Source organism: Notamacropus eugenii, chromosome 5, assembly GCF_028372415.1.
Source record: "Notamacropus eugenii isolate mMacEug1 chromosome 5, mMacEug1.pri_v2, whole genome shotgun sequence".
NCBI lineage: Eukaryota > Metazoa > Chordata > Mammalia > Diprotodontia > Macropodidae > Notamacropus > Notamacropus eugenii.
The window spans coordinates 316262479-316284054 of NC_092876.1; the positions used below are offsets into that span (position 1 = coordinate 316262479).

Consider the following 21576-nt stretch of genomic DNA (forward strand, 5'->3'; position numbering starts at 1 on the left):
TACTTACAGCTCTCAGGGTTTCCAGAAGTTATACAAAGCAACTGAATAATCAGACAAAAGCATTTAACCGAAAGGACACCAAAATGCAGAGACAGCTTTACAAAAGATATTGGTTGGATGGATTTAAAAAAATACGTGATGAATGTAGTTCTTAAAATCGAGTGCACTTAGTAATGCACACCCATTTTATGTTACATAAAATACTGAAGGTTGTAATTTGTGCATGCTTACCATAAACATTTTTACCTGGAAGAACTGAGAAATGTTTTCTTATAAATGTTCATTGCTATGATCAAACAAATATGTACAACATGCAAGGTGCCTAAAACAGCAGTTAAAATTTATTTAAGAAAAATGACATTATCTGATCAAAAACACAAAAGAGAGACCTTTTTAAAGTTTATTGCAAAACAATATCCTCTGCAAGTTCTTTCATGGCTTTCTTCCCTGTGTGATGACCTTGGTCCTTTATTCTGATTCTGTTTCCCATAGTCTAGGGGTTTGAATGATCTTTTCAACCATTTCTTCAAAGGCACATTGTGCAGCATATTAGGTTTTTGCACTACCTTCTATAAATAACATGGAATGCTTCTTTGCAAATTTCAGCTCTTCATTTCTATTAACATCACAGTTTTCCTTATCAATTTTGTTTCCAACTAGCTATGCTATACTATTTCCCCTGAAGTATGTTTCCAATTCATTTAACCAATTATCCAGTTTATCAAAAAATCTCTTCCTGTGACATCATGCACTGATACCTTGTGTACCTTGAAATATCTAGATGTCAATGCTCTGAAGTGTTCCTGACCTGCAGTATCCTATATTTCAAGCTTAGCTTTATTTCCATGAACTTATACGGTCTTCATCTTTAAGTCAACAATAATGGTTGCTGCAAGCTCTGGATCAAAGGTGACATCTGTGTATCTTAGTCGAAGGCTGGATTTGCCCACCCCATTCTCCCCAGTGATTAGTATCTTCAGAGGAATCACACATCCTCACTCATCCTGGCCCCTGACTGCAGCTCCTCAGCCAGCTGGCCACCTCATTCCAGCGCTTTCCCTTTCCCTCTCAGGCCTCAATTGAAAAAAAAAAAAGTTGAAATACAATAGTGGAAATAGAAAGGAGGAAATTAATTATGGGGTTATTGTGGAAGTAAAATGAAAAGAATTGGTAATTGTTTTGATGTAGGAGGAGAGGAGCAGAAAACAATCAAAGATCACACTGAAATTTTGAGCACATGAATTTCAATGAATAGTATGGCCATTGACATAAGTATGGTGTTTAGAAGGAATTCTATAGAAAGAAAAGTTTTGAGGAGAAAATGAATAGTATAAACCTGTGTTTGTGTGGGTATGTGTGTGTATGTGTGTGAAACTAGCAAGGTAATAGTTTCAAATACACTAAATAAAATTCTCCCATTTGCATAGAGGCCCTCATTTTTATCTGTTCATTAAAACTTAAGGACTTCTATTAGGCAAAGCTTCGTTGGACTGTTTCCAGTTACCATATATACTTGAAAGTAATAAAAGTGATTTCTTTAAAAATCATCTATAATTCAGGCTTTTCACTGATTCAGTTTAGCCTTCCTCTCAGCTGCTTCTAATTAATGTGCTTTCACTGCAGTGCTGAGGGAGTGGAGTAGATTTTCTCATGCCTTCCCTCCATCCTTCATTTCTTCTGTCTTATTTTTTTTTTCTGGTTCTAAAACCCAAAGGGGCATGATACCATAGACTAATTGTCAAGGCTGGTTCTAGACATTCAACAAATAAAACAGTGATGGATTAGTAGACTGTCAAAAGTCAGTATTTAGTGTTACTGATGTATTCACAAGATCATGCATTTAGAGTTGTTAAGAGACCTTGGAGGTTACCTAATCCAGCCCCTTAATTTTATAAATGAGAAAATTAAAACCAAAAGAGACGTAAAATTGGGTTTCATTTCAGCTTTGTATCCCTAGCATTAAATACATTATTTAAAATTCACCCATATCCACACACAAACATAGGTATACAGACAATTTTTCTTTTATGCAAATTCATGTTACATACATACATAAATATATATATATATTTGTGTGTATTCAATTTTACATAAAGCATTCTGAATGAAATCCACATTCCAAAAGCACCATCTACGCTACTTTACTTCACAGTACATGCCTTTCCCTCTTTGTTCCTGATCCTTAGCTAGGTGCTCCATAGCATCCTATGCTCCCCAAAACAAACAAACAAAAGACTAAAAAAAATCTCTCTAAGTGAAAGCAGAATAAAACAGACATGGGGAGACCTCCACCACTGAGAATCAGGGGCTTAGCTTGACACTTCTAGTGCTGAGAGAGACCTTTGTTCTGTTTCCCTTTCCCACTTACATTTCAGACCCTACGTCTGTCTTCTGTTCTTTTGTGCTCGAGTATCATGTGTCTGTTCCTGGGCCTGCATGTTGCCCATCCTTTCCTGTCTCTATCCATGTCTGGCCTCCATGAGTCTGCCCTGTATATTCTTTCTCTCCATTCCAGCTAGCCACCATCTCCCACCCCATGTGTGGTTCCCTTCTCCATGTGTTTCTTCTCCTCCTCTCCATTCTCTGCCCCTGGCCCCAACGTGTCTTTGAACATGTGCCTGCCACTCCCCTCCATTGGTGTATGGCCCCCTTTCTATCTCCCTCCATCCCTCTTTGCCCCACATCCACAAACAAATTTGCATAATATGTCTTATGTAGGAATCACAGAATGGCCTACTTACATAAAGTGAAAACTGTCTCTATATGTGTGTCTACATGTCTGCATCCACAGATGTATACACACACACACACACACACACACACACACACACACACAACATCCCAACAGTCTTGGTACAGTTTTAAGCTTCAATGGCTAATCTCCAAAACTGATCTCAAATTATCTCCCAGTTCTAAAAATTGATAGAGCTTGATTACCAGGCACACTTACTTTCATGATTGGTTCTACACATATTAAAGAAGCCAGAGAGTCACGAATCAGTAAGTCAAGGGCTAGCACTTGATGCTACTGGTATAATCACAAGAACAAACAGAACTCTAAGGGACATTTGGAGCAAACCAGTCCAACCGCCTAATTTTACAAATAAGGAAACTAAGGGTAATAGAAAGGAGGAAAATGAATTGTTCAACTGATATGAATGATAAAATGTTTGAAACAGGTTTTCAATCTTTCTCTAACTAGAATAACAAATATCTTTCCACTACATTGTTACTGCTCATTCATAGAATTTCCTCTGCCATCTCCCAACACTCCCCTATTCCCTATTTCTCCCAGCCTGGTCAAAAGATGATTGTCCAGAGAATCTGAAATCCTGTTCCTTTCTTTTGACTTTCAATGGTATTTTCTATATATGCAAACTAGACTCCTTGCACTGTGTAGGTGGTCCCTTAGTATAGAGCATAATGATGTCTGTTAAATACAATATGAATTCCCTGCGTAAAGGAAATGCTTTTTTTCTTGGAAAAATGAGAAGCTTTAATTGAAGAGATCATTACAAAGTAAATTTTAAAAACACATAGTAATAAAAATAGATTAGAAATACTACTGAAAATGAGATTGAGAAGTTTATCTCCTTCTACAATTCTATTGTTGTTTTTAAACATCTTTCTTATTATACTTGCATATGCAACAAAATAAACCTTACCTCATGCCAAGGTCCCTAAAACACTATTTTGCAACAATGATTCACATACATGTCTTCTTTAAATTCTAACCTCCTTGAAGACAATGACTGGGGCTTATTTGAGCTTATTATCTCCTAGCAGTTAAGTACAAAGCATTGACCCTAGAATGTAGAATAACAAAACATAACATAACATAGCATAGCATAGCATAATGTAACATAGCACAACATAAAATATGTATACACATATACACATATGCATGTATGCACATACGTAGCTAGAAGTATGTGTATGTGTGTACATATATATGTATGTGTGTTAAGTATATATAGAGAACCCATAGAACTCATTATAAATATATATATGCATACATATGTGTGTGTAAATATATCTGTGTATATGTATATATAGACATACACACATATACATACATGTGTGTATATAGATATGTGTGTGTGTGTGTATATATTTGTAATGAGTTCTATGGGGTCTCTGAGAGATTAAATGACTTGACCATACACATACCCAGCTTGGATCAGAAGTAGTACTTGAATCCAGTTTTTCTGAGCTCAGAAGTCAATTCCCTATCTACTTCCCCATGCTTCCTCTCCTCTCTTAATTGTCTCATTATCACTACCTCCAAATGGAGAGTGGGGCAATGATTCTAAACCTCCTTTTTAGGAGAGAATCCCGTTCAGGCATCTCCTCATTTCTCACATGGCTTGAGGAAGTTATCCTCTAAGAGTTCAAGGATGCTTCCATTGTTCATATCTACTAAAAAAAGGAAATAAGTTGTCTTGTGACAATCAGAGGCAGTTCTCTTTGAGTCACTGCCAGCAAGATTACTGCCAGAGTTCTCATCAAATAGGATGATATTTCACCTGAAAAATGGTCAGGTACCCAAGAGCCACTGTGACTTCAAAAATAGACAAGGAATGGTTGACCTGTTGTTTGCTGCCTGATAACTTTAGGAGAAATGCCAGGAACAGAACAGAAGTCTGTACACAATGTTCCTTGATTTGACCTAGGCCTTTGACAGTGTCAACCATGAGGGCTTGCAGAAGATCATGAAAAATTTGGCAGCCTGAATGAATTCTGGATAATGGATAATGGCCTCATACTTTCTCAATCATTAATGGAGTGAAGCAAATCTGCATGCTTACTCCATGTTTTTTAGCATGATGTTTTCAGCAATGTTGTCAAATGTTTCAGCAAAGACAAAAACAAAGAGCATCAAGGTAAGCTACCCTACTGACAGTACACTATTTACCTTGAAAAGGCTACAAGCCAAGACTAAAGTGGAGAGACAGCTGGTGTGTGACTCTGGTTCACATATATTTGTGCACTCAATGCATGCTCTGAAGTTGAGACGCAACAGAGTTGGATCGATTCTCTGCCACTAGTGTCAATTTTGTCCTGCAATCAACATTAAGAAGACAGAGCTTCCCCATCAATCAGCATTGCATAGTCTATACATGGAAGCATGAATTATGGAAAATGGAGACATTTTGAATTCTATGAAAAAGTTCATTTACCTTGGCATTATACTTAGCAGGGATATACACATAGATGATGAATTTGACACATGCATAGGCAGAACTAGCTTCATGTTTAGGAGGCTCTGAAGGAACATGTGGGAGAGAAGTGGTACTAGGCTTTCTACCAAACTGAAGATCCACAGAGTCACTACGTTGACCTCATTATTGTATACCTACGATACCTGAATGGTTCACCAGTGCCATGCCAAGAAATTGAACCACTTGCATTTGAATTGTGTTAGGAAGACCCTGAAGATCACCTAGAAAGATAAGGTATTAGGTCTTGAGGTCCTTTCTCAAGGTGAAGTTCTGGGATTCAGATTCTGTTGCAGAGAGCTCAACTTTGATGGGTTACAATGCCAGAACTATGTTGTCCAAAAAAACTATTTTACAGAAAACTCACCCAAGACAAACACTCACATGGAGGTCAGAAAAAGCAATAAAAGAGCACTCACAAGCACTCACAACACTCACAAGCACACGCTCTCTCTGAAGAAGTTTGGCATCAGTTGTAATACATGAGAGCCACTGGCACAGGACCACCCAATATAGCAGGCCTGTGTTTTGTAAGCAAAGAATTGCAGTAGTTTCAAAGAACTGTAAGATGCACAAATTTAGAGACATCTCCACTCCAAATGTTCAATGTGGTAAAGCCTTCCAAGCTCATACTGGTCCGATCAGCCACATTTGGACACATACACACCCGAACATAGTGATATTGTTTTGGTCCTCTATCAAGAGAGACAACAACTAACTGAAGGCTACTTTACTTTGAGACTATTCTGACTGACATTGCCTTCCCCTCCCCCCACAGTTTTCAGCTGTCTTTTGTGTTTCTCTTTCCCCCATTAGAATGGCAGCCCCTCAGGACAGATACCATCTTTTTTTTTTTTTTTCATATTTGTATCCCTTGGACTTAGAACATTACCTGGCACATAGTAGACACTTAATGAATGTTTAATGACTATTGTTTACTGAGTAATTCATAGAAATGTTTGCATAACTGGGCTCATTTGGATATCTTTTCCCTTTCTATTTGCCCCTCACAACATTATAACTCAGCTCAAGATTTATCTCTTCCATGAAAACTTCCCTATAATTCTACTTCCATAATGATCTTCCCCTAATGATAAATTCTAACAATACTCAAAAATCATCTTTATAAGACATGTTGCCCTCATTTAAAATACTAATAGTTACAATTAATTAGTGCTTTACTTAAGTAATCTGGTTGAATCATTGAAATAAGCCTCTGAACTGGATATTCTCATAATCCCTATTTTTATAAAGGAAACTTGTGTACTAGGAATATTGTACTTTTTTTTTTTTATTTGATAGAATTTTTCTGTGTATTCATCAGAAACAGGGCTTTTTCCTTTGACAATTCCTTCACAGCGACTTCTGTTTCCTTTCCTGGGATTAGGTTATTTAAGATCTGAATTACTCTTATTGGTTTGGGCAGTTTACATTTTGGAAGGTATTACTCTAGTTATTTTGGGTTCTTAGTTTTATTAGGAAGTAACTATGTGTAATAGTTTCTGATTATTACTTTACTTCTGGTTTTGTTGGGATTTCACCTTGCTCCCTTGCCACTTTGTTGACTTGATATTCTGACATCTTTTTTTAAGATTGTCTAGTTATATCAATTTATTAGGTTTTTTCAAAGAATTAGCTTTAAATTTTATTTAAAATTTGTAAAGGTTTTTCTTTTGTTTCCAGTTTATTTTTTCCTCCTCTGATTACCAATATCTCTTCTCGTGCTTATTTGTTTATTCATTGACATTCTAATTTCAAAATGCATAGTCAGGTCTTTAATCTTATATTTTTTTTCTATTTTGTTAGTGTATAGGGCTCTGTCTCACCAAGGTCTTATGGTTTCTAAATAGCTGAGCAGTGATTTGAATTCAGATCATCCTGACTCTCATTCCCAATCTTTATCCATTATCTTATATCACTGCTTATGATCTAGTTAGAAATTTTTAAGAGATTTCATGTATAAACTGTATGCCCAAAGAAATGGTAAGTTCCTCAAGGTGAATGACTACATAATTCTTCTTTCATTTTTTATTTTATTTTTGTTTTTGATGGCACCAGTACAGTGAATGTCCCTAATAAGAAATGTTCATTCAATATATGTAGTATGGGACAACCTTCTAACAAAATACATGAGAGATATTAAATTTGTAACTTTAAATAGATGGCAAAATTAAATGAAAAGAGGCATTTGTTTCCATTCCTCCCAGACAGTTACTCCTGTTTAAATGGTAACACCCATCTTTTCCTTTCCATTTTTCTCTCTGGCTCACTATCTCTTCTTTTTTTTTCTAAGTAAATAAAAAAAAAGGACACAAGTGGATTTCTAAATTCTTTATTCCCTGACTTCTTAGAATTAGAAAAAGTGCACTGAGAAGCTAAGATTTATACCAAGGAAGAAAAAGGACAAGGAAACAAGTAAAAATGAAAAATCAATTTCTAGAAGAAGCGTTCTGTACAAAGAGTGGATTATAATTAAGGCATTCTAGCCAAAGACTCATTCACCATTGGGAATCAGTGGAAATATTCTGGCTATTGCTCAGAGCTTATTGTATGATCATAGCCATGGGTAATTATTTAATAGTTTCTGTGCCTTAGTTTCCTTGATTGTAGCTTTATAATACTCACCTTATGTGCTTCACAGTCTTGTTTGGAGAATAAAATGAGAGAATATACATCAAATACTTTGAATCAAAATGAGGAGGCCATACAAAAGTATTATTATTACATATTTAATTTCAAACCTTAAGTAGATCTAGGCTACCTGATTAATATAAAATAGATGGGTTTCCTTTTTTTGTTCAATTAATTCAAACTAAACTCAATCACATACTACTTTTATATAGTTTCAAAAACATTCATTATACTTAATCATCTAGTGTGATTCAATTTCTCTGCATTTGAAAGCCGGTAGCTGAAATTCCAGAATAGACAAGGAAACAGTGTATTACATTCTGGGTCACCTGAGGTAGAAAAATGGAGAATTGTTAGGGAACTGTGTGCTTAAGTAAAAGCAAACAAAATTCTTTTTAAGGATATGAATTCCCCCCCCCCCTCCCCGCTTTGATGGATTCTTCTCATTATTCCCACTGGAGCTGTTTCAAAGATTTACTTTTCTCCTTAAGCCCCCTATTAAGTGATTCTCCCCTCCTCAACATAACCACTCTATGGACTTGAGTTCTAATAGCCGGTTCTATCAGTTCTAACCCCCATGGCTAGGGCAGGTTATGTATCTACTCTAGGCCTTAGTATACTCATCTCTAAAATGAAGAGATTATAATATTTGCTGCTATTCAGTTGCTGTCATTCAGTTGTTCAATTATGTCCAGTTCTTTGTGGTCCTATTTGGAGCTTTCTTGGCAAAAATACTGAAGTGGTTTGCGATTTCCCTCTCCAGCTCACCTTTAAGTAATGAGAAAACTGAGGCAAATAGAGTTGTGATGTGCCCAGGGTTCATATGGCTAGTAAGTATCTGAAGCAGGATTTGAACTCAGGAAGATGAGCCTTCCTGACTCCAGGCCCAGAGTTCTATCCATTATGCCACTAGATGTCCAGCTAACATCATATATAGATTTATATTAGATTTGATTACATCATGTTACATTATATCATATATTACATGACAACTTGACATGATATACTACATATAATATTTACATTATGTGATTATATTGTATTATATTATATCATATCATATCACATCACATATCATATCATATTATATAAAGTGGCAACACATCCTGATGGCAAAATGTTGGAGAGGACAACAAAAGAAGAGGAAGGTTAAGTCAAGTTTGACTATGGATTTGGGAGTGGGAAGAGAATGGACATGGCATGTTATATTAGAGGAGTATAAAGGAATATCTCATTCAAAAAGAGAAAAATGTCAGAGCAATATATCACCAGTAGACTTCTTTTGTCCTGGAGCTGATTACTGGTCCCACTTATGCTGCTCTACAAATCATGTGTCAGCTTCATTAAGAAAATACTGGGGATTGCTTACATTCACAAGATAGCTATGGAACAGGGAAAAAAAAAAAAAACAAGCAAAATAACCATTAGCTATGGAAACTTCTGTCTCACAATTTATATTGGATCTATGCCCCTGACTCTTCTCCGAAGTTGATACATTTCCTGAGTCCTAATTGATGAGTGATTTTGGTATAATGGGGTTGTATTTCTACAGAATTAGACAATCATGTTTAACTGTATACAGTGTTTTACTGGTGTCATTTAATCAATACAACAAAAAGCAACATATAATAACAATAAAAAAAGCATAATAAACTATTGAACACTCAATGTGTTCTTAAAACCTCCCACATTTATCTCTGTAGTTCAAGCATATTACATAAATGGCTCTGAATCCCTGAATTCCAGGAAGAGCAATTTTTAAAATTCTTTAATTTTTCCTGACACACCACCTGTAAGCACTCAATGAAGTGTAGAGAATATAACAAAGTCATCAAAAGTCATCATTTCTCTAGTAGGGTCAGTCTTTAGAGAAAGATATGGAAATTTTAGACTTGGATCCATTTACAACATGAGATCTATGTGAGTCAAAAGACAAAGGATCCCACAATTGTCAGTACCAACTGTCCTGTCATTACAGTGGTCTCCAAATTCTTTGTGACGTAGTCAGCTCATCCATTTGGGAGCGGTATGAGTTGACCAAATAAGCAGAAGTATATCGATGTCATGCTACCATGATGTTTCTCTCACCTCAGCTGACATACTCCTCTGTGTCTGCTATGGCATGTCATTTCTTCCCTTCTCAAAGATTAGCTAAACATGGCTGTCTCTTCCTTTTTCCCAATATCATAATTATAATGGGTAAGACAGGAATGGTGGAATGAGGTTGTTACATAAGTGTTAAGTATTCTAAATAAAGTCACAAAAGAACCTTTAAATACTTTATAGCCTAACACATAGCCCTCATGGTTGTATTCCATTTAAGAGATGTTAAGAGATGTGACAAAGTTCTTTCTCTGAGCAACAGAGAGTAATTGCTGTGGCAGGATACATGAATATCTAATAATAGCTTAAATATGGCATGTTGCAGAAATGGAGAGCCTCTTAGTAAAATATTCTATTTAAGTTAATTTATAGTTCCTCTTCTTGCCTCGCTCATGTACTACACTTAATAATCTATTGCTCTTTATGCATTCAACAAACGTGTAAATAAGTATGAATTGTGGTCAGTACTGCCATCCCATAAAACATCATAAATCTTTAAGACAAAGTCTTTGATGCATATGATTTGTATTTTACTTTACCTTGCATCCTACGATTTATTGTTAGCATCCCTACTTTTCCTTCCCCAATTTCTGACGCTACCCTTTACCTGGAATTATGTAATAGGAACAGTCACTTGGTGCTGAAAATTTAGCCAGAACCCATGGCATTGATGCTCCACTTTTTTGGAATATGGTTTTTGACCTATTTTTGTGATAGTGACCCTTATTGCATGTGCATTGCAAGTGATTATTTAAATAAATCTCTTCTCATTCATTCACTGAGGTAGATGTGGATAGGCACAGATAAATCAAGACTACTACTGATCTTCTTTTGCTTTACTTATCACTGCTATCTTTAGCTCCCCAGGCCCTTAAATTTCTAATGGCCTGGAAATGTTGCTCAATGTGAGCCTTGTGCTTTTCCTGATTTGAGTCAAACACACTGCAGTAAAGGAACTTGCATATTGTTTTATGCATTACTCATCCTTCTGAATCTTTTGTGAAATCTCCTTATGAGCAAAGACTGCTTTAATAAACTAGGCCAGGGTATCTGTCTGCAAATGGACAACTTATATACAAGAATACTTGTATTTCAGAAACTTCAGTAACACAGTGTTATGGCCTGTGCAGAGGGAAAAAAATGAAAGCAGAGATGAGTGGGTATGGGGCATATCTCCTAACCAGTCATTTGGAAGAAAGTTCCCATTTTATTTACTAGGATTTTCAGGAACAGAGTTTTCCTGACATAACAAGACTACTTAATTCTATGCCTAATGTAATGTGATTGTTGGATTTCAACAATGGGGCAGATGCTGATACTTGTGGAAGATGTTTCATTCTAGTGACTCAATTAACCTTTCTTTGAATTTTGCACTTCTATGAAAAATAACTGCTGAAAGAAAATGAAACAATAAAAAGAGAAACATTGAGTGTGAAGGTAAAGAAGGCAATTAAAGATGACTTCAAAACTTGCTTTATCTGTCCTTCAATTAAAAAGAGTAGATAGAGACATCAAACTTGAGCATGTGGTGGGAGCACATCTTGTAATTATCAAAGAATGGTAGAACTGGAAGGGATCTTTGGGAACATCTAGTGCAACTTTTTCATTACTAGATAAGCAATATGAGACTGTCTAGATAAGTTGCTCATATTGGGACTTATATTTCTACCCTTATAACCAGTCTTAATCTAGCCACCCACTCTATAATGACTCACAGTTTTCACACAAAGATTATGGGCACCTTCTCTCTGTCTCTGTCTGTCTGTCTGTCTGTCTGTCTGTATGTCTGTCTCTCTCTCTCTGTGTTATCTGTCTCTCTCCTTCCCTCCCTCCTTCTCTCTCTCTTCTCCTTCCTTCTCTCCCCCCTTTTCTCTCAGTTGGCTCACTCCAACCTACCCTTCAATGGCAAGTCTAGGCTCCCAGAGAAAATCTATCACTATAAGGATATAATCAATTTCTATCAATGTCTTAGGGGTCACTCAGATGTGGGAGAATACAGTTTCCCTAGTAACTATTTTAGCTCTTGGAACCTCATCAATTCATTTTATTTGCACAGACAAAATGTTACCAAATTATAACACTTTTAGATCTTAAAAATGACAATTTTCTTATCAATAAGGTAAAACAAATAATATTAGAGGCATAGATATATTAAATCAATTGTAGAATATCAAAATAGATCATCTACTCATAAGTCTGTGTTGCATTTTCTTACTGCTGTATTTGATTTCTGGGTGACAGGGCAGGGAAAGTTTGACAAAGTAGCAGAGAATAAAAGGAATGCAAATTCATGTGCAAGTGAGTAAGTTATAATTCTGAACTGAGGACTTTGATGATTGACCCATTGAATAATATCTATATCACACAAAGTTGTTTCTCTCTTGATTATTTTCTGATGGGTCTCACCATTCGGCAGGTCCTCTCTCTCTTTATTTTTCCCACCACAAACATTTACAAGTATTCCAACTTAAGATCTCCCTTGAAAGCACCTTGTAAAATTGTTATGATATTAAATTTTCCAGTAGTTTCCTTTGAGTCAGGGACCTACATAAACTGATCAAGCTGGCTCTTTCTCTGGATCATAATATACAAACCCATAGAACTACTCCTTCCTCAAAATCATATATTGTCCAATCAGATTGTAACAACTAGACCTCACAAAAATATTGCTTATATTGAGTCTTTGATCAAAGTAAAAGAGTTCAGATCCTTCTTCATTCACCAAAATTCTTCATTAATTAATTGGATCTCAACATCTCCTCCCATCCAGCAATGCAGCTGCAAAATTTCCTCCTTTTAACTTCTCACCATCAAACCAGAGAGAATAGTAAAGAGCCATGAGCACTTTTGAGTAGCTTCTCCCCTTTTAAGCTCCAGGTGTTGCTGGAGGACAATAGATGAAATTCCAGTTTTATTTAAGCCAATCAGGAACTAGCAGGCAAATGCTTCTACCCAGCTATTGGCACTTGATGCTAATTTCTCCAAACAGCTTACAGAAAGCTTTGTTGCAACCCTCTGGTTAATCTTTTCTGCCAAATTCTTTAATATCTCTGTCACATTTCCTTCTGTTTCAGCTTCTTTTACAATGCTAAAAAAGAGTCTCCTGGTACACAATACACCACATACTTATGAGATGCCATTCACTTATAAGATAAAAACTCACTAAGCTTCTCATAAGGAATTAAGAATACTTATTTAACCAAGCATTATATGATATTACATGATTTTTTTTCAATTTTTCAGCTATAGCTTCTTAAGTCAAAACAGGGAAAGAAAAGTGAGTAGAAGGATAAAATGACTGCAGGTAGCTATTGACAGGATTTCAGAAACCTCAGATGAGGTCCTTATCATATTCTTGCTCTGAAAAGTCTTTATATATACTTATGCATGTATATACATATGCACATACACACTAAGACATATACATAGTGGCTATACACATACCCACACACACACACACAAACACACACATATGTATAATGATATTTTATCATTAAAAATAATTCATTCTCTTTCTGTTAACAATCAACTGTCCCTTATAAAATGAGCATCCCTTTATATATTTTACAAAATTATTTGAGTCTTTATTTAGGGTGTTCCAAAAATCTTAGTGCAGTTTTGAGCAATTAACACTTTGTAACATCCTTTATTTATGCCACAGTTCATTTCCCCCAATCTGGTCAAATTCCACCTAAAAATGCATGTCTTTACAGATATATTTGAACGGATTTTTTTTTATTTTTTTTAATTTATTTATTTAATATTTAACATTCATTTTCACAGAATTTTGGGTTCCAAATTTTCTTCCCCCTTGTCCCCTCACCCCACCCCAAAACACTGAGCATTCCAATTGCCTCCATCACCAATCTGCTCTCTCCTCTATCATCCCTCTCTGCCATTGTCTCCATCCTCTCCTTTGTCCTGTAAGGCCAAATAACTTCTATACCCCTTTACCTGTATTTCTTATTTCCTAGTGGCAAGAACATTACTCGACAGTTGTTCCTAAAACTTTCAGTTCCAACTTCTTTACCTCCCTCCCTCCCCACCCCTTCCCTTTGGAAGGCCAGCAATTCAATATAGGCCAAATCTGTGTAGTTTTGCAAATGACTTCCATAATAGTCGTGTTGTATAAGACTAACTATATTTCCCTCCATCCTATCCTGCCCCCAATTACTTCTAGTCTCTCTTTTGATCCTGTCCCTCTCCATGAGTGTCGACCTCAAATTGCTCCCTCCTCCCCATGCCCTCCCTTCCATCATCCCCCCAACCCTGCTTATCCCCTTATCCCCCACTTTCCTGTATTGTAAGATAGGTTTTCATACCAAAATGACTGTGCATTTTATTCCTTCCTTTAGTCGAATGTGATGACAGTAAACTTCATGTTTTTCTCTCACCTCCCCTCTTTATCCCTCCTCTAATAAGTCTTTTCCTTGCCTCTTTTATGAGAGATAATTTGCCCCATTCCATTACTCCCTTTCTCCTCCCATATATTTCTCTCTCACTGCTTGATTTCATTTTTTTAAGATATGATCCCATCCTCTTCTGTCTCTATGTGTGTGTGCGTGTGTATGTGTGTGTGTGTAATCCCACCCAGTAACCAGATACTGAATAGTTTCAAGAGTTATAAATATTGTCTTTCCATGTAGGAAGGTATACAGTTCAACTTTTATAAGTCCCTTATGCCTTCTCTTTGCTGTTTACCTTTTCATGCTTCTCTTCATTCTTGTGTTTGAAAGTCAAATTTTCTTTTCAGCTCTGGTCTTTTCATCAAGAATGCTTGAAAGTCCTCTATTTCATTGAAAGACCAATTTTTCCCCTGAAATATTATACTCAATTTTGCTGGGTAGGTGATTCTTGGTTTTAGTCCTAGTTCCTCTGACTTCTGGAATATCCTATTCCATTCCCTTTGATCCCTTAGTGTAGAAGCTGCTAGATCTTGTGCTATCCTGATTGTATTTCCACAATACTTGAATTCTTTCTTTCTAGCTGCTTGAAATATTTTCTCCTTGACCTGGGAACTCTGGAATTTGGCCACAATGTTCCTAGGAGTTTCTCTTTTTGGATCTCTTTTAGGCGGTGTTCTGTGGATTCCTTGAATACTTATTTTGCCCTCTGGTTCTAGAATCTCAGGGCAGTTTTCCTTGATAATTTCATGAAAGATGATGTCTAGGCTCTTTTTTTGATCATGGCTTTCAGGTAGGCCCATAATTTTTAAATTGTCTCTCCTGGATCTATTTTCCAGGTCAGTTGTTTTTCCAATGAGATATTTCACATTATCTTCCATTTTTTCATTCTTTTGGTTTTGTTTTGTGATTTCTTGGTTTCTCATAAAGTCATTAGCCTCCATCTGTTCCATTCTAATTTTGAAAGAACTATTTTCTTCAGTGAGCTTTTGAACCTCCCTTTCCATTTGGCTAATTCTGCTTTTGAAAGCATTTTTCTCCTCATTGGCTTTTTGAACCTCTTTTGCCAATTGAGTTAGCCTATTTTCAAGGTGTTATTTTCTTCAGCATTTTTTTGGGTCTCCTTTAGCAGGGTGCTGACCTGCTGTTCATGCTTTGACTGCATGTCTCTCATTTTCTTCCCGGCTTTTCCTCCACCTCTCTAACTTGATTTTCAAAATCCTTTTTGAGCTCTTCCATGTCCTGAGCCCATTGAGTGGGCTGGGATACAGAAGCCTTGACTTCTGTGTCTTTCCCTGATGGTAAGCATTGTTCTTCCTCATCAGAAAGGAAGGGAGGAAATACCTGTTCACAAAGAAAGTAACCTTCTATAGCCTTATTTTTTTTTCCCCCTTTTCTGGGCATTTTCCCCAGCCAGTGACTTGACTTCTGAATATTCTCTTCATACCCACTTGGCCTCCAGATCCTCCCACCCAGCACTTGGGGTCTAAGATTCAAATGCTGCTTCCCAGCCTCAGGGCTTTGGGTGGGGACAGGGCTGCTATTCAGTGTGAGATTAAGTTCAGGTGCTTAGGTGGGGGCAGGGCTGCCTCTTGGGCTCAGTTCCCTCAGGGGGTTTATGCAGAGACCTTCAACAATGGATCCAGGCTCCTGCCTGCTTGGGGAGCCCTGGTCTGCTGCTGCCTCCACTGCTGCCTCTCGAGGGGGCCTGAGTTATGGGGGCACCCCACTCCCCTCTCGACCCACCAAAAAGACCCTCTCACACACCCTCATCATCTGTGGGTGGAGGGACCCGTGCGGCTGCTGGAGATACCATCCCTGAAGCCCGCTCAGATCTGCTCCTCTAGGTGCCACGTGGCTGAGGCAGGGCTGGGCTTGGCTCTGCATCAGCAGCGTGACAGACCTTTTGTGAGAGGTTTTCAGGGCTCTCTGGAACAGAAATCTCATCAGCTCCATTGTTCTGTGGCTTCTACTGCTCCAGAATTTGCCGGGAGTTCTTTCTTACAGATATTTTATGGGCTGTGTGTTTGGAGCTAGCGTATCTGTGTCTTTCTACTCCGCCATCTTGGCTCCACACCCTGAATGGATTTTTTTTACAGCCGAAATTTTTTTCCTAAGTTTTAAGGCATCAAATGAGTTTTTTTAATTTGTTTTATTTTAAAGGAAATGTCTTGGTTTTCATTGCTTGACTTGTTTTTCTTCATGCAATGGTATTTTTTCTGTACTTTCCATTACCAAACTACTTCATATGAAAAGGAAATAGCTTAGAGACAATAATACTTAAAATACCATTAAAATATAGAAGACTTTTGAAAAGAACAAACTCTTTTTGTTGTTAAAAAAAAAACTAGATACACAATAAATTGAAGAACAAGTAAACAAATTATCCTGTATGAATGCAATGGAATGTTGTTGCACTATCAGAAATAATGAAGAAAGATAATTCTAAGAAATAGGAACTTTTGTATGAATTGGTACAGGTAAAATAAGCAGAACCAGAGGAGTGTTTTATACTTTAATAATGTTATGAAACTAAATAATTCTGAGATTTTAAATCCTGTTAAACGAAATGATCAACCATTATTCCAGAAGAGTATAAATACTCCCTATCTCATGAGAAAAAAAAATAGTAGACAACTATGCAAAAGGGGAAATGTATATTTTAGATATGACTGAAATAGTGATTTATTTTGGTTCAGTATGCCACTGTGCCACCTAGCTGCCCCTTCTAGTTTCTTTATAAAAGAATATTTGCCATGTAATCCCTGTCCAAACTCCACTGATATGAGACTCTTTTCACGCTGATGAAGATGAAGATCCTGTACTGGGTGAGGGGACAGAGAGTTAGTAAGAGCAGAATTCCAGTCTTCTTCAGTCCTCTTCAGGACTCTGAATTTCAAGACAATTCAAGTGCTACTGGTTTCCAGTTTCAAGAAGAAAATGAAATAGTTCAACACCACTTTGGGTTCCTGAAGAATAAGAATCTGGGAGAATATGAGAGGAGCTGGTATTATCCATCATGCTCCCATCCCAGCTAGCTAAAGTGGAGACTTCAGAAAGTTTTCTCCTTGGTTAGGTCTAAAACTCTCTTAGTTTAGCTTTACTTACCTCTCTTCCAATGAGAGAACTCCTTCAATCCATATTTTCCGGTATTTATTATCATACGTACACATATACATACACACACATCTTCTCTGATTTCTATTTTGTATAAATGTGTTTCATTGCTATTTGCTAAATGTACTCAAGCCTTTAATATAAAACTTGGAACCCACCACTGTTCTACCCAATAACAGCAATGAGAACCCAATCATAGCCCCTGGACTACTGATATTTAAGGAAGTAGATAGATATAATTATACCCTAGCACTTCCTCTCTCTGGCCCCACCTTCCTACTTCTTATACTAGTAGGAATTTAAATCTCTCCTGGAGAAGGGTAGAGGGAGAAAAGGCTAGTGATGTCTATTCTGCCTCCCTTTAAATCACACAAAGACAGTCCTCACCCAACAAGTACCTTATACACAGGTATACTTTATACTTTAATAATGTTAGTTATTAGTTATAAAGTTATAGTCATATATATATGTATATATATATTATATATAGTTAGTTATAAAGCATGGTTAGCTGAGTATGAGAGGAGGACAGGATACATTAACACACACATATGTATGTATACATATGTATCTGTGTATATATTTGTATATGTATGCATGTATATATGTATATGTATGTATGTATAAGTAATATATATTTTAAAGGAATCATTAAAATAAAAATAAGTTACTAATCTTTCAAAAATGTTTCCAAGTTGTATTCTTTCTTTGAAACAAATAGCAAAGGTAATATTGATAAGTTTATCAACAAAGTATTTCATATAATTCCTATGGGATGAAACTTTTTGTTTGTTTGGGGAACAAGAAGGAGGGGACCTACTACTTGAACCTAATAGGTTTTCCAGGTATATAAGCTTTTCTGACCAGGAAAGTGTTTTCTGAATCCAAGTCAGATACATCTGTTGACAGCTCCCAAATACTTCTGATTAAATGAGATTTTGTACTTGTGTTAGGTATTAAAGAAGATAAGTATGGGTCTTTACCTCAAAAGTATTTAATAACAAAATAAATAAACATAAAAATTAAACCCAGAATTTATACTACTTAATATAAATTATAAAGGAAAACAAACAAAAAAATCAAGTTCAATTGTAAAAGAAGACTCCAATTTGCAATTGGATATAGAAAACAGTTTTCAAAAGAACAACTACAACAATTTTTTTTTTTAAATTTACTTTCTGAATTCATCTTTCAAGTACAGCTATCACATGTGTGTACTAGTCCCCTAGAACAAATTACAAATACTTCTTTGGTTGCATTCTGACAAGTCTACTCCTGAAGGATATTGCATTTAACTCTGACACAAATATCCATGACCTTCTAGAGGGAGGAAATATGCTTGTTCAGTTTTCCAGAAGATTTAGTAAGTCTTGATCTGAATTGCCTTCCCTTTCATACTCTAAGATCCATTTTTGAAAGGGGTCAACTTTTATTGTCTTCAGCCATTATCCCTGTCTAGAATTTTTGTTTTAGAAATCTGATCAACTGTAGTGATATGATGTAACTGAAGACTCTACTTAGTATCCATTGATGAATACAACTACAATGTTCTATCATGTTGCAGTTTGATGATTACCTGTGTAGGTAAATGATTATCCACATGCTTTTCTGCCACTACCTCCTTTGTATTCTCTATTCTTTATGCCTCCTTACCTTAAATCAAATGCAATATTTTTGTTTCTTGGTTTTTTTTTAATTTATTTGTTTTTGTTTTTGGTCTCCTGTTGGAAGACATCAAATACATTAATTTGGTTCTCTTTGTACTCTCAGTACTACCAAATAGCTGTACAAAACCCTTAATAATTCCAGTCATATTATCCCAGGAAATCATATCTTCAAGTAGAAAATAAGTTTAAAACAAAATCCCCTGAATCTCTCCATTAGTCTGCTACGTTTCTCCAAATCAGTACTTTACTACTGACACATCAACCCCATGACATGTCCCAGCCAGGACTCAAAGGCTTCTTCTCATAGTGTATGAAGGTGCTCCCCCAGCACTGAAAATTATCTTCAATTTTTATAGTAAGTTCCTTGCAAATGTACTAACTGACTAATAACCTTTTCCCTGGATCAAGCCAAATTACTATTAGCATCAAATTACTGGTCACTAAGGAAGGTGAGAATATTGGTCACTGGCTGTTACGGAGAATATAGCTACCATTAGCAGACCCTTTAAAATAGCCTTAGTTCATTCTACTCTCTTCATGAGAACATTAAACTCACTCATTTATTGAGTGAGTGATACTATTTCATACTATTTGGGAATGTTAGGTTTACTATCTTATGTCCAAGTATTCATTATTCTAATTATCTTTTGGGGGATCTAAGAATGCTTTGCATTGCCAAATAACTTATACAATGAAATATTCATAATACTCCTAATATACTCATTCCCCCTTCCATTTCATAAAGTCAAATATTTTCTCTGGTCTCATCATCACAATCAAGGTTATCATCAAAGTCAGTAGTCCTCGTTGGGAGAGGGACTGTCTAATCTGCTACTGATCACCAGTTCTTTAAGAACTGACTAATAATATTGGCCATTCATCTTGGTGTACCCATGTATAAAACTTCAGATTGACATAAAATTATTCACTGTTACTTCAGCACAATTACATTTTACTTGAGAAAAAAATGAAACAATGATTTCTTGAATAGCCTTCTGGTCATGCTAGAAAAATCTACATTATATATAAGTGCTATTCAGAATTTTTCAGTGGACTGCAAGATCATTATGGGTATACATGGTAATGAAGAAAGCTAATGTGATCATAAGCTCCATTGAAAGGTAGAATACTCAGAGAAAGGTGACCAGGAGAATGAAAGACATGAAAATCATGATATATGAAGGTAATTTTGATTGAAATGTGTAAGGAGTGTCATGTGACAAAAGGATAAGACTTGGTCAAAAAAATAATTAGAATCATGGAATAGAAATTGGAAAGAAGAAAATTTAGGTTTGATAAGCAATAAAAAATCTCTAATAATTAAAGCTTTCCAGGATTGGAGCAGTTTGCCTTAGGAGTTAGTAAGTTGTTTCTTTTTCCCTTATTTGGGGTCATCAAAGAAAAATGACTCTCTCTCTCTCTCTCTCTCTCTCTCTCTCTTTCTCTCTCTCTCTCTCTCTCTCTCTATATATATATATATATATATATATGTATATATATACATATATATATCTTTATATACATATACATATATATATAGTCTTATAGATATAGATTCACATACATTTTCATTTTTTATGCTTTCACTTCCTAATTTCCCAAGAATACTATTTAAAATCTATATTCTAGGGGTTCTCTCTGCCCTGACAGTACGTTCTAATAAGTTCTTCTCAAAGTAAAAATGCTTTAGTCATTAATCATGACTTTCCCATTACCACTCACTGCTCCCCCTTTGCCTTTATTGATTACTGATCCATCTTCCTGGGACTTGTCTACCAAAGTCAACCTCCACAAGTCCCTAGTTCTCCAGTCCACCATCTTTACTTTTTTTATTACATGAAAAAAATCTGTCATTGAATTATTTGCAATGCGCTTCAAACACAAATAATTTAACAAATATTTTATTTTACATAAAATTTCAGTGATAGCAAAATTACTAAAGAAGTTCAAATTGAGAAAGATTGAGTAACTTGCCCCATGAGTTTCATAGGTAGAAAGTTACAGAGCTAGAAATGTTAACTCAAACTTCTTAACTCTAATTTGAATGTCCACACTCCCGGTTCCTACTGACACACATTCAATACAAGAAGGTAATGGAACTTGAGTTTGATTTCAAACTAAGTCTTGACAAAAGAAAATATGTCATGGAATTTGAGAAGCATAACATAGAGGAATTAAACATGAATAAAAGCACATAGTAATGAGTTCAGGGTTGAAGGCTGAATGACAGCTTGTCTGCTATTGTAGCAATGATTTTTGGTCATGTGTAGATTCAGTACATTGGCGTTTGAATTCCCTCAGATATTATATTCCTTCAGAATTATATGTGAATTCCTTCAGATATTATATATTTCATATTATTTTAATTCTGCATTATTTTTCTTCATTATTTATTATGGAGATGAGTTTGATAAGAGCAGTATACTAGAGATATAT

General features: G+C 35.9%; 1 pseudogene; it reads right to left on the reverse strand.

Moving 5' to 3' along the window:
* Window positions 1-368: 368 nt before the first annotated feature.
* On the reverse strand, window positions 369-4414 carry LOC140507902 (ras-related protein Rab-18 pseudogene; annotated as a pseudogene).
* Between the last annotated feature and the right edge of the window lie 17162 nt (window positions 4415-21576).